The following is an 18,794-nucleotide window of genomic DNA, read 5'->3' as shown; positions in this document are numbered from 1 at the left end:
TATGTTGATGTGAATTGTCCATGAGACACTTGAGACAAGTGATTTCAGAATAATCTAATTGCCTGCACAGGTAAATCAGAGACTGGAATTGTCCATAAAATCATAATTTCTGCAACTCTTATATAAAGTTGTGCAATTCACATGATACTATTTCCTAATTTATTTTCAAATGTAATAATTTATCTTTTCTCCTGACTCAGTCTTTTATTTTATATACAGTAGCACTTTTCACAAGGAGTATTACTAAGTAAAGCTTGACATTACACTACTACAGAAACTATTGTATATATTGCATCCATCCATTTTCCAACCCGCTGAATCCTGGGCAGGGTGCCAACCCACCGCAGGACACACACAAACACATGTAACAGTAAATGGTACAGAAAAATTCAGCATGGTCCAGCACTAAAAAGAGGTGAATAAATGATAAAAAGCATTGACACGTGTTAAATGAAGGAATAGTATTTATAAAATATCCATAAGGAAAATTGACGCATTGGTCTCAAATAGAAAGTTATCAGTATAAAGTGATAATTGCTTAGGCAGCACGGCACTGTAGCCCCATAGCTCCATTCATCTTCATGTTAGATCCTGAACCAACTCTTGTCTTTGTGTTATTTGTATGTCACTCCTTTGTTTAATTTTCTTTACATTTTAAACACATGCATGTTAAGTTGTTAAAGCTCTAAATTCCTTTAGTATGAGTGAATGTGTGTCTTGTAATGTATCGATGTCCCTTTTTGGTTCCTGTCTGGCATTTAATAATGCTGATGTGGGTACCTTTGCTTAGGAACGAGGACATTAGAGGGTCAGTTCAGGTTGGACAATTTGGATACAAAGTCAGAGAGGCAAGATTGTGTTGGTTTGGACATGTATGGAGGAGAGATGCTGGGTATATTGGGAGAAGGATGCTAACGATAGAGCTACAGGAAAAGAGGAAGGCCTAAGCGAACTGTTTATGGATGTGGCGAGAGAGGACATGCAGGTGATGGGTGTAGCAGAACAAGATGCAGAGGACAGAAAGATATGGAAGAAGATGATCTGCTGTGGTGATCCCTAAGCTGAAAGAAGAAGAAGATGTGGGCACCTTTGTGACCCTGTAACAGAAAAATTAGATTCAGAACACAGATGAATGCATAAATGCATAAACTACATAATACTAAATAATAATAATACAAACTGCATAATACATCATTATTTTTATTTTACATAATGGCAACAAAAGCCAATTCTGATCTATAAAACCTTATACTGATAAAGACACCTCTGTTGCATTATAGGTGCCCAGAAAATTTTTAGTTATGACAGCGTTTCTCAATCTTTAAGTATTTGCGTTAAAACTGTTAAAACGTCATAACAGTTTTAATCGTGCCCCCTAACATTTTCTTGAAACCCCAATAAAATGTATTCCTATATTTTTTGCTGCTGATACACCGCTACAAGTTTTATTATACCTACTTAACTTTTATCAACATTTATCTAACTCTATATTTATTTTTCTAGTATCAGAATGTAGTTTAAGTTAATTTGTTTTTGTTTCAATAGATGTATTTTTCATAATTTTTGTCACATCTTCGCGCCCCCTTTTTGTTACTTCGGGGGGCGCGCCCCACAGGTTGAGTTATGATGTTGAAATTGGAAGCGCCTGTCCACATGTAAAAAGTGCAAACTCATGCTTACACAGGAAACGTCAGGTTTGTCCCTGCAATGTGAAAGTGTAAGAAAGTGATCAACCCAGATTGAGAGCATTGATCAGAACATATTAAAGGTAAACTCCATAAACATAGTCTGAGATTCTGCTATCTGTGCACTGGCTTTGCAGATGATGGAGAAATGCAATGGATCAAATTGTTTTCGTCTACACTATAGGAAGACACATAAGTAAAAGTAGTGTAGTATGTATACAAAACACTTTTAGGAGGTATCATTGGTGAGAAAAAGTGCAGCTCCAGGATTCAACTCCCTGAATAGTCACTGTCTGAGATGAGTTTGTATGTGTTTCCTAAATTTGCATGGACTTTATCTACTACCTGTTGTTTCATAACACAGGTCAGTTGGCTCCAAATCAAAGACAGATGAATTTTGTGAAATATTTACATAATTTTACTCCCAGAAGCAGTAATATGCAGTAAATGCTTAATCTCAGCAGGAATATATTTTTGTAAATTAACCAAAAAAGATCAGTTCATAGTGCTATATTTTACATTACTAATTATACAATGTATCCATGGCATTAACATTGAATTTGCATTGTAGAAAAATAAGTCCTCCATTCACCTGTTCATCCTTTTCTTACTTACTCCATTATAGATGGAGTCAATCTCTGGAGCATCAGGCCTAAGGAAGGAATGAACTGTAAAGGTTGCACTCGTTTACATTTACATATAACTGGATAATGACACAGTCTGTGGCAATAAAATATATCTGTAACTGAAATCATATTTTACACTCAGCACTTTATTATTATTTTCAAAGAAGTACTAGTAATAAGCATGAAATGCTTTTAACTTGGGATGTTAGTCATAACAAGTCCAACATTGTTTCATTCCTGTATTTTGTGTCATAATGTTCACTGAGGAGACTGTGATTTAGATTTTTTTCTTGCTCAATACACTTTTCTTGTTATTGGACTATTTGTTTTATTCCTTGTTTCATGTAGGTTTTAGTTTCATTTTAATTTTGTGGAACGTAGTTTGAAAGTAATTTTTATTATGTATCATTTAACTTGTTTATTATGACGTTACCAATTCTGTGCCTAACAACACATCCCCGTTGCTATTATATGATGTCAGAAAGTGCCGCATTATAATATCAGGTAGCCAACACTCTCCTCCTGGCATCCAAGATTCTGCATTGTTAAACAGATCTTTTGTGGTGCTAGGTAGCATTTTCTCAAAGGTTTCAGGGTTACAATTCTTTGTTTTTGTCTAAGAATCTTGACTATGGGTTTGGTTAACATTTTTCTGCTTTCAAATTCTGTTTCATTTCTTGACTTCAGACCTTTTCATTTTAAAAGAATTGTTATTCAGTCCTTCAACTTTTTGTAAAAAAATATTTCTTCTGTATATTGTTAGTAATAGCAAGTATTGGCTGGGGTCCCAACCAGGATGGGGCATGATTCTTTTCCTAGCCGGGAGGCTAATGTAGTTAAGGAATGGGGGAGACATTGCATTTGTTCCTTAATGACATCGTGCCCCGACCCGCTTGGGAAGCCAGCACATGCCTGTCATCTCTTACAATATATACTGCTTTTCCTTTACTGTAGCACATTTTGATTACCGTATACTGCAGTTCATAAACATGTTTATCTATTATTTTGGAAGTGTATATTATTTCCCAGATATTGTCACTCCCGTACTGGCAGTGTTAAAATTTTGGTTTGGGATTGATTCAAACAAACTCATTCTCCTTTGCATGTTAATCTGGGTAGGTAATATAAAATTCCTTCTATTCTCATTTTACTTTTTCTTTTTGATTTGCTTTTTTGTTTTTTTTTCCACAACAGTTAGTAGGTAAGCTTTTTATCTAGCATGAAAATGAGTTCATTTAGTATCTGTTTTTATGTTGCTTTTATTACATGAGGATCTCCCTTTGGTATAATTTACATCTGAGTCAGCATTTAGCTTTCACTAACTTATTTATTAGGACTATGGATATTTCAAAAGCTTTAACCTTGACAATCGAACAGCATATATGAATGAGAAAAACAAGTTATAAGCATACCGAAAGGTAAGTTGACAGACCTGCATACATAGTTATTTTGTTACACATTTTCATTTTTGCTACAGAAAATTCCAATCCAAATGCATCTAAATTGCTTTAGACGTAATTTACAAGTTTCTCTCTTCATGACAGTGCCAAGGTTTTAAAACAGACTTGTGATAGACAGATAACTTGTTCAGGTTTGATTCTTGCCTCACAGGCACTAACTGTCCACAAACCTATATTAGAAAAAGTACATTCAGAAAGTGTGCAAATATATGATGTGAATGAACGTGTAAAGTGACAAAAAATATTTATGAATATGTTGAATATTTACGGCATTTAAGAATTCATATGTCTTCTGGAGCTCATTAAGTGTGAGCTTAAAGGCAAATTTAACCCTTTTTGATATATGATATGGGCTTGCTAGAAAACTTTAATTACCTTAAGCAACCTTCACTTACTGTAGAAATCAATTTAATGTCAGGCTAATTTTTTTATTTGCAAATCTTAGAGGTATACTTTTATACTTATTAATGATAAATCTGAGATAGAACAGAATGCATTTCTTTCTTTAAGGGCACCTGCCATTAGGGGTTTTCAACCACAGATTCTACTATTGTTATTTCATCTGTCTTTTCACTATTTTTAGATTTTAATTCTTGTACCTACTCCCTGTCTGTTTTTTTCTTCTTCTGATTTGTCTGGTTTCACCAAAAAAAGACTCTACACATGTTTTTCCAATTATATTGTGGTGGCTTGTTTCCTTCTCATACGGGAAAAAGTGCACTGTATTGTCCAATGTTGTAGATTCCATTTTACATTCGGTACAGTTGATCCCTTTTAACTGTAGGGACAGTGAACTATCACAATGATGATTAGCATCTGTTTTGTGATCTGTTAGTTAAAGACTTAGACTAATTATGGGGTGTGGAAAGGGAGACAGTGAATAGCTAATTAATAACAATGTCTCAGCACCTTCCACATTTCTTATATTCTTTTCTTAAGTTGCAGCATTGTTGACTTCTGTAAAGTGAAAGAAATTTACTGAATGCTTTCAACCAGTAAGTAAAATGGATTCTCCTGTAGGGGATGAGAACGCCTGAACAAGAAAAACAAGTAACATCTCACATATACAAAAGTCCAGCTCTGTTTTCGCAGCCACTTGAAATTTTTGTTACTTCAGTATGTTTTGGAAATTTCTGAAGATTTTCCAAATTTTTTAAATAATTAGAAGTCATAAATTTAGATACAAAGATTGTTTGACCTGTGGCTCCCAACTAATCATCTCATCACTGATTATCCATCCATCACTTCTTCTTCTTCTTCTTTTGGCTGATCCCGTTGGGGGATGCCACAGCGGATCATCTTCTTCCATATCTTTCTGTCCTCTGCATCTTGTTCTGTTACACCCATCACCTGCATGTTTATTATGTGGATTATCCATCCATCACTGAATCCACTTAATCCAGTTTAGGGTCGTAGAATTCAGGTGTGACCAGTAGGGGACACTACAGCCTCCCAAACCTCAGACACACAAGACCCAACACCACTCTGGTTCAATAAAAAGAATTTTATTCCACACAGCACTTAATGACCTTTAATGACATCTTGGGCACAGCCATCAGCAGTGTGTTTGTTTGCGGAGAGAGTGTTGACCTTGTCGAGAAGTGTACTTACCTTAGCAGTGACTTTCATGACTCTTCCTATGAAGTCAGTAGATGGATTGGGAGAGCATGGGGGGTCATGAGGTCGCTGGAAAGGGGTATGTGGCGATCCCGATATCTATGCAAAAGGACGAAGGTCTAAGTCTTTAGAGTCCTGGTGCTTCCTGTCTTGCTACATGGTTGCGAGACATGGACGCTATCCAGTGACCTGAGATAAAGATTGGACTCCTTAGGTACTTTGTCTCTCCGGAAAATCCTTGGGTACCATTGGTTTGACTTTGTGTCAAATGAGAGGTTGCTCATAGAGTCCTGGACTCCATTACCTGCATTGTGAGGGAGCATCAGTTATGGCACAACAGCCATGTGGCGCGTTTCACAGAAGGTGATCCAGTTATTAAGATCCTCATTGTTGGGGACCCTATTGGCTGGAAAGGCCAAGGGGTCGCCCACGTAACACCTGGCTGGGGCAGATAGAGGGTCATTTCTGGAGGGTGGGACTGGACCGCATGTCTGCCTGGGGGGTTGCCAACCGTGATCCTGAGCTGTTTCGTTGTGTAGAGGGTGCGGCAATGCCTGTACCAGTGCATGCCCCCCCAAATTAACTTGACTTGACGGCACTTAAGAGGACAGTTAACACGGCCAATACAGAATATAAATTCTTGTCCTTCAGTCTCTTTCTCTCTCTCTCTCCCTCCATCCACCTCCTACGAGTATTGCCTTCCTTCCACTCACCTCTGACAGGGCAGGACAGGTTCCTTTTATCTCAGTATTTCCGATGCCAGGACATAGCTCATTGGGGTCACTTCTTGGTCTATTAGAAGTCCGACAAAGTAAGGATTGTTAACCCCTTCAGCTCCACCTGGTAGCCCCCATGGAACCCAACAGGGTTGCTTTATGGCACTACAACTCCTTGCATGTCCTTTGGGGATCGTGAGCCAAGGAGGCTGCCACCTATTGTATGGGGGAAAATAATCTTGAACAAATTGCCATTCTGTTCAATCCCACTCTCTGCATGCCATCTGTTACACAGGATTAATGACAGCAATATCAGGCTCAAAGCCAGAGCTAACCCTGGGTGGAAGGCCAGTCCTAACTACTGTTCCACCCATGATTAATTAATCTCCTCTCGTGTCTGTTGACTATGCAGCTCTTAACCATCTTGCAGTCTAGCTGGACATATTACTGCTGATGTATGAACCTTATAGCTTTGGAAGACATCTGTTTGGACTTGAATGCTTTAGTTAAAACTTGTAGTATACATTTTTTGTGTTTTTTATTGATGCTTTCGCATGTTCAACAAATATATGTTTTGTCTACTTTTATTTTTTTCATATCAGTAATTTAATTTGTTTCTAATAAGATGTTGTATTTTTTATACTGCATATTGGTCAGGCCTATTGGCCAACAATTGCTCAGATCTTGTAGTTAGCAGGTGTCTCTTATATCATTAAGGTGAAACTAAAGAATGGTTGTTAAAAGTTTTGAAATACAGGGTGTCCCAAAAGTCATTATACTGTACACTTTTAAAAAATTCATAAAAATTACACAAGAAACTGAGTTTATGAATATTTCTAGCTTCAACAAAGCAGTTGTTGAAGTTTTTCTTGCAAGGCTTTCCATCACGTTCCAACACTTTGAAGACTAGATGTAGAGCTCCTCCATTTTCAACAACTTTCAGCCACTTTCAGACACAAGCCTCATCAATTTTTTGTACAATCTCTTCCCCAACCTCGCTGCAGGCCGTACGGATTCTTTCCTCAAGCTGTGACAGATTACGCGGCTTAGTGGCATACACCTTGCTTTTGATATAGCCCCACAAAAAAAAGTCACAAGGTGTAAGGTCAGGGGAGTGCAGAGGCCATTCAAGGGGACCACTTTGACCGATCCATTGGTCAGGAAACTTGATGTTCAGGAAATCTCTGACTAACCTGGCAAAGTGGTGAGGGGAGCCATTGTTAAAGGAATGATACGCTACAAAAACTGCAAAGCCTAAATTGCCATATGCTGATGGCTTAAGTCTCTCTGAATGATACCTGGAACAAAATAGAAAAAAGGAAGTGTATAGTGACTTTTGGGACACCCTATACATCCATCCTCTAACCTTCTTATCTGACAGAGTCACAGAAGGCATTTGTTCAATGCTCGTAGCAAAAAAAAAACCAAAACAAAACAAGCCCAGGAGCTCTGCTTTTAATAATGTATCCATTATGCCACCAATTCTTTTTTTTTACAGTTCATTCTGAATAAGGCTTTAAATGTGAATATGCACTAACAGGAATTTCTTTGATTGACAATGGAGTAGCCCATTTTAAAGACTTTTCATAGAACAGCAAAATAATTAAAGCTATCTTGAATTTGTCTGTAGCATAAGTATTTGGCTGTAAGTTAAAAACTAAATGTTACTGACCTAAGAATCCTTCATAATCATTAGGGCCTCCTGAGTAAAGCTCTTATTGAGTACATATTTGTACTGGTGCTGTCACCTCATCAGGGTGCTGTAATTCTTCTACACCCATCAGCAGCCACTGTTCTGTTTCTGCAAAACCATTAACTAATATTAGCAGAATTCTAACATTGCTTGCCAGGAAGCAACCTTGATAGAAAGTTTTCCATCTCAAAATCACTCTTTTTAAACAGAAGGAGCATTTAAAAAACAATGTTTATTGTATACTTTTCTGAGTCTCTTAAGTTGAATATGTAAACCAAAAATCAAAATCATAAAAATTTAATGATGGAACAAAACAAGAATCTTGGTTAAGTGAATGTTTTAATCTGAAACATGAAATTCTTAATGAAACCAAACCTTTAAATCTTTCATGAGAGTCTTTCCTTAATTTTTAAGCAAAGTTCAAACAAATAGTTACTGAAAGTACTGAGTAAAATTGATGCATAGGAACCATGAATTGATGACACAACAGACTACTAAGGATTGGTTTGAAAACAAAGGATGGAGCAGGGTTTTATCAATAAAGGTAAAGGTTCATAACACTGCTCTCTAAGAATACAAAAGAAGAATACTGTACAGAAGAATAGTTAACCTGCCTGAGGGGCTGCTGTAAGCACCCCAGAGAATGTTCCTAGAGGACAGAACACATCAGTGGGTCAAAACATGTTGAATAAGTGCTTATATAAAATGTCCAGAGTGTTTGTTCTCAAAAATGTCCTGTGGATTTAAGTCTGTTGGTTTACTCAGTGTTCCCTGGTGGTCACAGCCTCTGTAGGCTATCCAGTCACGAGATGTGATCTTGTTCCGTGAAAGATGACAGCTGAACTATGTACCACTCACTAAATTGCCTCAGCAAGCGCAGCTATTTATAATCCATTTGACCTTATTTCTGCTGCCAGGGTACACCTCCACATGGGAATGGACAATAAAAAACAAAAAACATACATATTCCTGAAAACATCTAGCACATTGCACCTCTCACCCATGCCTGCAATGAGAAATGTCACAAACATCAAAAAGTAAGGAAAAAAGTCACCTGAACTTTCGCCCCACCCTACCATATAGTGTTGCCACCATGCTATCCTATGCCTATCATATTTAAAATGCAACTCTGATTGGTACCAGCATGTCACTAAGTTGCTGTAGATGGTTCAAAATGCAGCAACACTTCTGGTGTTCAATCAACAAAGGCAGGCGCATGTCACTCCTCTTTTCCCATCACTACATTGGTTTCCTGTAGCGGGACATACACAGTTGCCTACAGAGTAGTCAATAAGTCAGTACTTGTGAGGGCCTGTGCTACTTCTTGACAACTCAGATCTGTGAATGAACAATGTCTACTGATGCTACCTACAAGCTACTCACCACAATTTGAAATTCTGACTCCCTCAGTGTGTTTAAGAAGTGTTTGGAATCCTCTGGTTTGGTGAGGTTTTGTCTATATGATATTAGCCATTAGGTTTTGTATCCTACGAATTGTACCTAGCTTATATTTTGTTATGAGCTCTTCACTTGCTCTCAAACTGTCCCCTATCCCCCAGTTGATTTTTGCTCAACTGTATTGACCTCTTTTGTAAGTTGCACTGGATAAAAATATCTTTTAAGCAAATAAATAAGAATGGAAGTGGAAAATGTGTGTGACCTGGAAGTTGTTCCAAGGATGGCTGTCCTATCCCTAGCACTCCTTTTGTAAGCATATTTCCTCTAGCTAACAGGACATAAAGCAAACATCCTTCTCTTTGCATGTTGCAGTCACTTCCAGATGTCCACAGAGTCAAGCAGGGCAATGATATATACATTCCTCCCTGGGCTCTTCTTGAACCGTGTTTGAATATCTCTAGTGTACGTGACTCAGGTTAAACATGTGACATTTAAACTTTACAGCCAAGAAATGCATACTGGTAGCAGCCCCTTACTTAAGCCAGTATTTACTTTCCTGAAACCATCTTGTGTTACCCCTGTGTATTTTTCCCTCCATCTGATTGCAAAAGTAAGAGCTATTCACATCTATGGGTTGGATTACCCGGTGGCATTTTTTGAAAACAGATAGTGAACTGCTACAGTCATTACAGTCATTAATATTGTTACATCACAACCTGGGTTTAAATCCTACCCTGCATTCAAAAATGGGTTCAGGCCACCAAAAAGGCACAAAAAGACGAACCTGCCTTTTTTAAAGGTCTGTACATCCACCATTGGACTTTCTCCACAGTAGCCTCAACTTGAAAAGCAACCTCATCTAGCCTACCCGGGCCATGTCTCTAATGCTTTTAAAATGTAAATACAGTATCACAAAAAATAATATGGTCATTCGGGAAAAAACATGAAAAAACATCTGCCCCAAGAAAACAAAACAATTGTTTTAATGTTTATTAAGAACAATTCAAGAAAAGAACACAAAAATGCAGGGAAGCAAAAAAAAAGCAAACAAAGCCAATAACACTTTCCAAAAACAATACCTTAGTTATAACAAAGGTCAAAAATCAGAGTATCCTCACACAATTTGAATAACAACATCAAGGATTAGAAAGCCACAAACAGCAATGTCTCCTTTTATACTGTTATGATCAGGTGGCCCTACCCCCTTTGGTTCCACATAGAAGAGACAGAGAAAATGACAACAATGAGTATATATAAATTTAATATAATGCAGAATGATACAATAATTAGTAAACAACAGCATAGCAATATAAATCATAATATTACATAAATATAAGAAGGGCAGAACAAGACCAAAAACCAAGCTAGTAATTCAATATTTAAACAATAAACAAAAGACTAAAGAAACAAATAAACCTGCCAACAGCCCTGATTGCACCATAACAGACACAACGTCCTTATTTCTGTGTGGATATATTATAATGTGTGTGTGGATATATTATAATGTGTCTTGCAGGACCATTGTAAAGCAAAATACTTTGGAATTCAAACTTCTATGTAAAGCAAAGCAAATGTATATAATTTTATTTTCATTTCAGTTATGTAAAAATATTTATTAAAGTAGGTTGATAGAAATGTAATGTATTCCTTTATTCAATTTCCCACAAAAACAAATATATACTATTTACCTTTGTAATGTATTGCAAGACACATAGCTTTGTGAGTTTATTTAACCTCTAGTGGGTTATCTTAGGAGAGGCTGACTAAAATGCTTTAGCCAAAAGAAAAAATGAATAATTAGGAATGTAACCACGATACCATGATTGTTTAGTGAATTGCTGTTACAGTTGAACTAGGTCTGTGTCAGTGGTCTCTGATTTCTTTGTTTTGGTTTGTTTATTTTATTTTATTTATTTATTTTTTTTTCTCGATTTATATTTCATTTATTATTTTCATATAGTGAGATTTGGGTTTCCAATTATTGTGTTATTGTTAAGTATGGGTAATATGTAACATGCAGCTATAGTGACCACCCTCAGCCTTTAAAAGACCTGGGGCCTCATGCATAATGCCGTGCATAGAATTCACACTATAACATGGTGTGCGGACAAAAGAGGAAATGTGCTTATGCACAAAAAAATCCAGATGCATAAATCTGTGCGTTCGCCAACTTCCACATTCTTCCACTCCATAAATCCTGGTCAGCGTGAAAAGTAACGCACGTGCATGCGCCTGCTGTCCCGCTCCTTCTCCTCCCAGAATTACGCCTCTTTGAATATGCAAATCAATATAAATAGCCCTTAAGCTCAGCGTTCTGTGAAAAGACAATGGCAAAAGCATGAGGGAAAATAGAAGAATTTCAGCGAATACCAAGTGGAGGCAAGGAAAAACTATTTGTTGGTTTAAACAGTGGTATAAACAACAAAATAAATTTGATTGAGTGACATAGTGTGTCAGAGAAATTCGAAAGCTCAAGTTCAAAGTCGCACAGAGGCAGCGTGTGCTAGATGGTGTATACCGATAATTCTCTTTCTGATCAGCTGCTGCACAGCTGTGATTCCCCACTCAGATACAGTGATATAAATATTCCGAGTGGTGCAGTGAAAGTAATATGGAAAAAGATGATCTGCAGTGGCAACCCCTAACGGGAGCAGCTGAAAGAAGAAGACGAAGAAGGTGCAGTGATATTAACAACGCTAAAGCAGCTATTGTATTTAGAATAGCTTGACCATTCTGTGGTTTATTGGTATATTGTTATCAGATGCATTAAACTAATAAACAATATGCAGCTAATTTCAGTGTATTTATAAAGCCGCGTCAGGGATGTGGATCTAAAAAAAGAAAGGGTAACCACACAGGAACAGTAGCACTGCTTTGACGCTGGGTGCCGCCAGTCTGCAAAACCGGCGCAGAACTTGCGTACAACAGGGAATAAGCTACCGTGGAAATGTGTGTGGCTTTACACCAAGTTTAGATTTTATACATTGCAATTTGAACGTGGAAACGTTCTTACTCAACATTTTTGAGCATACACACCGTTTATACACGAGGCCCCTGGACTGGGATTAGCTACAGTAAATATGTCTGGTCTGAGTGTTCTAGCTGCTTTTTTAAGTATTTTATATTTTGATTGTCTGGATTTTAAATCCTTTGCTTTAGTTTCTGATTTTGGATTTTTAGGTCATTGACATAGTTTACCAGCTTTTTAATTTGCCTTTCTTAGCTAATCATTTTTTAGAATTCTTTTGTCCTAATTTTTATTTGAAACATTTTGTTAATAAACTCTTTAATTGGTAAAGAATATTGTTTTGTCATTTGGGTCAGATGTGTTAATGATTCTCCCTTCATTTTTTAACTTTACAGACTAGTCTAATGTGGCCTCTGTCTCGATTTTAGGACCAAACATATTTTGTGTCTATGCCTCACTGAAATCCATTAAGTGATCCCTTTTATGTTTTGTGAACTGGCAAATCAGAAATACAATATAAAATACTCAATATTCAGTGAAAAATGTATGATTGGAAATTTGGGTAAATGGCCAAAATTTGTTTGCGACTTTACAGCATTTTCAGTGTTTTATTGTACTCTGGAAAAGGAAACCCCTGCTACTTCATGGTGGCCAAGGCAACACTTTAATGTTGGAAATAGGGTTGTCACAGTGTGAAAATTTCAAACTTCGATACGATACTAAGCAAAGTATTGAAATTCAGTACCATTTTTGGTACCTAACACAATATATAATGTAACTCAATAAAAATGTATTTTAAAATATAATTATATATATATATTAAAATCATTACATTGATGAAAACAAATAATAGAAATTTTAGTCAAATATCTGTCTTCATGTGCTAAACACTTGACTGAACGTGCATTCATAGTGTACGCTTATAGAATTGATTACTTAAGAAATGAGTATTGAAACCATTTTAAAAATTGATATTTTTGATAACCCTAGTTGGAACCATTATGACTTCAAATTTCTAACACAAAATTTTAAATAAAAAAATTAATTTACTTAATTGGCAGTATTTGGCTGGATGCAACTCAAAACCCTTTCAATATCAATATATTAATAACATACTTTTAAATTTATTTTCCTTTGAGAACACCTTTTGTCCAGCATGTCTATTTGCTCATGGAGTTAGAGAAAACTAGAATATGTGATGAATAAGAGATCCTCTTGACTCAGTGTACTGTAAATCCTTTACCATGATAATTATCTGACTTTTACATTATCATATGCTCCATTACTAATTATACTGAAGAACTAGCCATCTAGGGCTTTTGGAAAGAGGTGACATTTGGTATTTTGGAATTGGATCTGCTTGCCTGTACTACTTACCTTTCTATACATTATGTCCTTTCAGATGTCACACTTATTTAATAAAAGCTCTCGGCCTTAATTCTGCTTTGAATATTTCACCACACAACCTTTTGCCACCTCTGTTTGTTCAACCCCTCTTTTAATGCAAATATAATAACAAGCCTTAGAATTCAGTGGGATCAATGCATGATCTTCAAAGTGTATTGAAAATACAATTTTCTCAAATACTAAATAAATGGCTTTTCTTTTTAGGAATGGAAGAAAGAATTGCACTTTTGTTGTTTAGCGTTACTGATTAGGTTCTGATAAGCACGGGTACTTCACCTCACATTTTTTAGTAGTTTGTTCCAAACAGCTTGCATTGAATTTTAGGTTTTCTCCACTGTTGGTCTCATATGTCAACTCACAAAGTGAACATAAATAATATTTCAAGATCTTTCTTAATATAAAAGTTTCTTTACACATTAAAAATTAAGAATATATAGACAATCTTCAAATGTGCTTGGATTTGAAAAACAATTATTTTTTGAAGCCAAACTGCAAAGAGTTGTTTCCTCATATAATGTATTGCATAAACATACAATTCACTGCTATTAAAATGTTTTGAGGTGAGGTGAATTCAGGTTTTCAGATTGTTTTGTCCAAAAAAAAAACCAAAAGACACTATTCATTAATTTTTAAAGGCAGCATGAAGCCCAACTTGTAATTGACAGCAAGCCTATCCGAAGGACAGTCTCAGAGTAACAATATTGAAACACTGCACAAACAGAGAAAGAGATAATTTATCATTATAGTTTTATTTCATTTTAATTGTTTCCTTGTGTCGCAGTTTACTTCATAGCCCGAAGTTCTTCATATGCTCATAACTCATGGTTACTATCTTGTTTCAAAAGAATCACACACTTAGAACAGAAGATACACTTTGAACTCCTCGCAAAACACAAATATATTGTGGATTTCACTTTCCTATGCAATGACTGATAAAGCAAGCAGCTCTCTCTGTAGTAGTGCAAAATAAATTACAATTAAGATTTCAGTAGGCAAGGGTATTAATTTGATATCAAGTATGACAGAAATGTGATAATAGGGAGTATACTGCAAAAACAATGGGCATGATACAAAAATACAGTATAGATTTAAATGAAATAACCTAAGAAAAGCCTTGATGCGAACAGGCCATTTAGCCCAACATAGCTCCCCAGTCACTATTCAACTACAGCCCATGTCACATTATGCAAAATTTCCAGCTGTAGCCTTTATTTACATAATTTTAGCGAGCCCAAGGCAGTCGGCAGTGCACCCAACAAAGCCAGTCACAGGTAGTTTGGGAGTTGCATCCCAACAAATCAAACAGGTTTGTTTTTGTCTTTAGTCGCAGGGACAGGCTTCTCAGACATGAGAGCTGACAATCAATGAATGTTCATTTTGGAATGTAATGCAACTAGAAATTAAAAATGTGGGTGTTCTGGTTCTCAGACACAAAAGAGAAGCTTGTCTGTCTGGACGCTCATGTTTTACATATCACGACAGAATGGAAAAAAGAAAAAAAGAGCTGAGATTTCAATTGAACGCTCCATACCTGTTAACTTTTCTGTCAAGCAGCACATTACTGGCAATCAAAAAAAAGGGATGACCCTGACTATTCCGGAAGGTAGGCATGCAGTTAGAAAATGACACATGCCCAGCAATTCTTAGTAATTTAAATTGAATGGTCCAGCGACAAAATCAGCAACTGAGCCTGACATACTCCAAAGACTATATAGAAGAAATATGACATTAATTAATAAAACCACCATAAAGTCATGATGTGATTGGCCCCAATGTATTAAATTCTGCCACACCATCTGACAATTTAAATGTGTTGTATAAGATAGCATTTGGCAATGAAAGCACTGATTTGGTTAACCTACTGACTTTCTAATAGTCAGATATCTGGCACATACACTTAAAAACAGAGTAAAGTGATGCTTGTCATTATTTGAAGAATGAGACCTGCAGACAAATGAGGTTTACAACCTAATCACTGTAAACTTTTGTCAACAATTTTTAAAAATGTCAAAATTTCAATACAAATACTTTATGTGTTATATTGTTATAACTAAATATACAGGAACAAACCATCCACCTATCACCAAACTCAATGTAGTTCAGGGTAATGAGGGCCAGAGCCCAAGTGCAAAGCATGAACAAACCCTGGGTGATGCACTAGACCATCTCTATACATACTACGGTATACAGGCTGAAGTTGGGGTCATCAGTTGACTGAACAAAAATAACAACTAAAGAGAGCATGCAAATACCCCACAGGCAGAGCCCAGGTCTGTAATATGAACCCTGCATCCTGGAGCCATGAGTCAGTACTGCACTACTATGACACTTCATGCAAAAATAGCACCATAAATCAAAGCATACACAAAAATATCAGAACCACTATGCAATATGTTGCTTCCTATGGACAACATAACAAGCCGCAGGACCATTTTCAAGGCAGGGATCTTTTTTTCAAAAAACAAAACATATACAAGTAAAACATTTAAAGGTCAGGATACGATTAAATTAGATTAGAATATCTTAGATTAGATATACTTACTAATCCAAAATGGAAATTAAGGTGCATAAAGCAGGAGAAACATAAAAAACAAAGATCCAGGAGTCTCTGTGGTAATAAGGATGACCTTCTTGTGAGGCTGGAGTTTTATCACAAGACTTATAAAGGCTTGTCTGAAGAAGAGGAAGAGGAGGTCAATATATTGTGGAATAGGAAGGCCACAAGTTGGAAAAGAGTGCTTTGATTCTGTATACTAGCAGTGTGTTTGATTAAGTTAAGTAAGTCCCAGAGGGGTATAGCATTTATAATGTCAGTAACCTGCTTTATTTTGCTTATACCTTCTATTTATTCTCCTTTGCATTTTGAGTTCAATAAATTATCCTTCTTAACCCTTCTATGAATTACATTCATGTCTTCCTGGTCACAGGTTCTGCTCAGAGTGCTCTCACTTTTGCCACAGTAGCTACCTACAAATAGCATAAATTGAATATAAAGCAAAGCTTGTTGACTTTCTTCCTTTCTTCTGGCAGCTGTCACCAAATTTGATTTTAAGAGGCTTCATTTCTGATGTGGTTAGCTCTGCCCTTTATATACTCTGAAGCTGTACAAAAACCAATAAGAGTTAAGAGGGATGGTTGGAACGTACATTTGTGTTCCTTGTACATTTTAAATAGATTTAGTTAGCACATGTTATTTGCTTTTCAAATGATTCAAGTTATGATTTTTAAAAAGAGATACAAACAAAAAAATGCCAGGGATGTGTCTGCCAGCTTCAATGGCACTTATGTGCATAAAGTGTGACTCTTTTTTTAATGAATTGCAGTACATTATCTGTGAATCGTGAGTCAGCTCCCTAAGGGTTGAACTAAATGGTACTATATGAATACACAAACCATTTACTCAGGGCTGAAGGACTGCATATATTTTGCTGCTGCTCTTGAGTTCTTCTCCTTTTATTTTTATTTGAAAAGCCTCTGCTCTCATTTCCTCACATGCATTACCTTGTACTTACCTGCAATTCGCACTGTTCGTATAACTCCCCATAGTATTTCTCTGCTCAAAATTCATTCTTAAAACCTAACTAAATCATTTTATTTATAAAGTGCTTCTACCTAAAGATGCATATAATAAACTGAAAGATGAGAGTATAAAATGCTACATTTTAAAATACTAAACCAAAACTACACAACACATGTACAGCAATCATTTCTAAGGTAGGATTTTAAAGTCTGGGGGAATGCATGCCTGAGGAGGTTCAATCCCCAATGCAATATACTTTTTAAGGATTTTCGCATCTTTAAAATTTGAAGACTTTGGCTGTCTACCAGGTTTAAGATTATGGAAGATAAAACAGGTAGGAATGACAAGCAGTCCCATTCATGCACTTTGCTCCTCTCTTTTGAACTTCATTAAAATTCAGTTTAAATATTTCTCTCTTCAGTGATATCTCAAACACACTGTATCTTGTGCCAGATAAAAAAATAAACTTTCAATGCATCCGTTACTGGGCCTTCAGTTGCTCAGTGAAGGTGAAGGTGCTATTCAAGTCTTTGGCCTTGAGCAGAATCCATTTAAAGCTGACATTTCCTGCCTTGCATCTCACACACTGAATGATCATTAAAAACATGATGAAGTGGGTTCTGTTTGCTGAAATCCCAAGTGAAATTCTTAGAAAGGACGCTGTTAACTGGTACTTTTTACTTTTCTGTCCTTCATTGTTCACCAGCTGTATGTTTTGTTAGCCTGACATCTGACAAGGCTGAAGTTAGTGAATTTATCAGAACTGCTTATTCATACAGGTATGCGGTTACATGACAGTCCAACATTTTAAGAACTATACACTGGTGTGTTTCATTAAACCTGATCCAAAAAAAATAAATTCAATATTTAAATTTAATTTGACTTGCACCTTTCTCAGTGCTAGAACACTTGTCAAATTCACTAGCAAATCTGGCACACTGTGACATCTGTTTAACTGCAAGGGATGAACTACGACATTTAAAGGCCAATTTAAAGGGTACAGTTGCCTTGGACCAGTTTTATTTTTAAAAGTCTTTGGAAAGAAGGAACTTCTGTATTTTGTTCTTAAGATTTACTTCTGAATGCTTTCAAATCATTTCCGTTTTTTTTCCTGACTCACCCATTTAATAAAACCCCCACATATGACATACCATTTGACTTGTCTTGATGTGTAGTTATGCAAGACATTAAAGTTTTTGGGGTTCCCTCCTATTTTTGGCCCCCTGATTTTAGCCCATTTTGGACCATATTTTGTAAATATTACACTGTTATGATAAACATTAAACCAATAGGTGTCTTTAGTAAAAATGATCAGAAGGACTTAAAGTTATGCATGCCGAATCAACCTACCCCTAATGGAATACGAGGGGTCAAAGTTACTACAGTTTCACTAAACTTTGAAAAATGGGGATCAGTTATACAGACATGTGGAGTGTCAATTTATGTTATTTTGAGGTTCCTGGTCAAAATTTGACTCTTTAAAGGTGGTCCTAGCCTTTTAAGAGTCACTACCAGAATGTTAAAAATAACAAATTTCAAATACAGGCAAGACTGTTTCAAGGTCACTGATTATAAATATGATCCATCCTAACTACAGGGTCACAGGGGTCTGCTGGAGTCAATCCCAGAGCACAAGGCAGGAAACAAACCCTGGGCAGGGCACCAGTCCACACACACCCACTAGGGACAATTACTCTGAATTGT

The 18,794-nt window shown here is 36.4% G+C and overlaps 1 protein-coding gene across 3 annotated transcripts in view; it reads left to right on the top strand.

The window, feature by feature from the left end:
* The window catches only part of LOC120541981 (pro-neuregulin-2, membrane-bound isoform-like), a 664,098-nt gene that overhangs the window by 199,072 nt on the left and 446,232 nt on the right, over positions 1 to 18,794 (top strand). The gene's annotated exons all lie outside the window — the stretch shown is intronic.

The sequence above is a fragment of the Polypterus senegalus genome, chromosome 13 (genome assembly GCF_016835505.1).
Source record: "Polypterus senegalus isolate Bchr_013 chromosome 13, ASM1683550v1, whole genome shotgun sequence".
In the NCBI taxonomy this organism is placed as follows: domain Eukaryota; kingdom Metazoa; phylum Chordata; class Cladistia; order Polypteriformes; family Polypteridae; genus Polypterus; species Polypterus senegalus.
The sequence above is the reverse complement of the archived record's forward strand: the minus strand, read 5'-3'. Positions and strand labels throughout refer to the sequence as shown.